We start from the raw sequence: 2,100 nt of genomic DNA on the forward strand, positions 1-2,100 counted from the left end.
TCTGTTTAGCCTTGAGAAAAGAAGACTGAGAGGGAACCTGATCCAGGTTTATAAATATCTGAGGTGTGGCAGCAATAGTGGTGAGGCCAGTCTCTTTTCAGTGGTACATGGAGACAGGACGAGGGGAAACGGACATAAGCTGCAGCATAGGAAGTTTTGCACGAATGTGCGTAAGAAGTTCTTTACGGTGAGGGTGACGGAGCACTGGAACAGGCTGCCCAGGGAGGTTGTGGAGTCTCCTTCTCTGGAGATATTCAAGTCTCGCCTGGACGCCTACCTGTGCGACCTGGTGTAGGGAACCTGCTTTGGCAGGGGGGTTGGTCTCGATGATCTCTAGAGGTCCCTTCCAACCCCTACAATTCTGTGATTCTGTGATTCTGTGATTAAGTACAGTATAATTATTTATTTATTTCTGTAGAGAAGCTGTCATTTTGTCATTATTCTTGCTGTTTGCTTTGTTTGTTTCCTTCTGGATTAACATCACCTATAGTATTCCCGCCTTACCTCAGCAGTAAAATGTGACTGGGATTTAACGGTCTATCTGCTTATAGCTACTGGTTATACAGAACATAAACCAATATTTTTGATTCCCAAATCATAAAACATCATTTTTTTCAACACAGAATCATAGAATCAGAAGGTAGTCCAACTGCCCTCCCATCACCATTACTACCCACTAAGCTACTAAATCATATCTCATAGCACATCATCCAGACTCCTCACCCTCTGCCAGGGACAGTGACTCCCCCGCCACCCTGGGCAGGCCATTCCAGTGCCTGAACACTCTTTGAGAGAAAAAGTTCTTCCTTATATCTAATCTAAATCTCCCCTGGCACAGCTTGTGGCCATTTCCTCAGGTCCTATTTGTTGCCTGCGAGAAGAGACCAATCCCCTCCTTTTCACAACCTCCCTTCAGGAAGTTGTAGAGTGCAATGAGATCTCCCTTGAGCCTCCTATTCTTCAGACTGAACAATCTCAGCTCCCTCAGCAGCTCCTCTTAAGACTTGTGCTCTAGATTCCTCACCAGTTTCGTTGCGCTTCTCTGGACCTTCAAGGCCTCGATGTCTTCCAACATATTATGTTCAAAACTAAATGATAATGTTTCTCTCTATTGTAATCATCAAGGTTAAGTTTCTTAAGTGAAGAAAAACTGGAAAGCCCTGATTTTGATTAGTTTATTAGAAAGCTACTTTCTTGTCTGTTACTTTCAACAGAAGATAACTATATTTTCAGATTTTGCCTTCTTTCAAGGAAAAAGGATTTCCAAAAATATCTGAAAAATAAATTACTCACTTTTCAGACAATTAACATAATGTTTTCTATAAGAGAAAGAAGGCCTGTTGTGATTCAAAATAGTGTTACAGCTCACTGAAGGTGTCACTTGCTCTTGTTCCATTCTCTTAAGCCCAGTTCCCTATGGAGATTTCTACCACAGATAACCAAGACACGCATACTGATAGAGAGAAAAAAAACAGCAAAAGATATTTATAACTGGAAATATAGTGAGATAAAAAAATCTCTTATGTAACAGAAGAATGAAGAGGCCCAACTTTATTTTTTATTACATGAAGCATCTCAGCATTATTTTAAATGCAAGTTTTCTACTTACTGTCTCTAGTATTTTGTAAAGAAACCAAATGTATCTTCAGATAGCTTCATATAACTCCCCCAACCTAGTCATGCCAGTTCTCAATCAAAAGTTTGCTTTCTAGTTAAGATTCAACAGGTTTCTTTTTTAAATATATACTAGGGAGAAAGAAAAATTCTACAACCTTCTTTTCCATTCAATGGCAATTACTCAGCTTTTCACATGTCAGTTTTTTCCTTAAATCTGATTCCTCTTGTCCCCCTTAACATTTGAAAAAGGAGGTGTAAGCACTCTAAGGAAAATAAAATGTCAAATGCAGATTAAATTGATAAAAATAGCATAGGTTTCCTATCTGCTGGTAAGAAAGGATAGGAGTATTGGATTATTTACATGTGTGGCAAGTCATGTTATCAAAGTGAAGATTGGTAGCGTTTTATGAACCCTCTAGAAGGTTTTGATGTCAGGAAATTTGTTCTATTTTCAAAAATATGATTTTGCATCATTTAAACCAT

The sequence above is a fragment of the Meleagris gallopavo genome, chromosome 1 (assembly GCF_000146605.3).
Source record: "Meleagris gallopavo isolate NT-WF06-2002-E0010 breed Aviagen turkey brand Nicholas breeding stock chromosome 1, Turkey_5.1, whole genome shotgun sequence".
Lineage (NCBI taxonomy): Eukaryota > Metazoa > Chordata > Aves > Galliformes > Phasianidae > Meleagris > Meleagris gallopavo.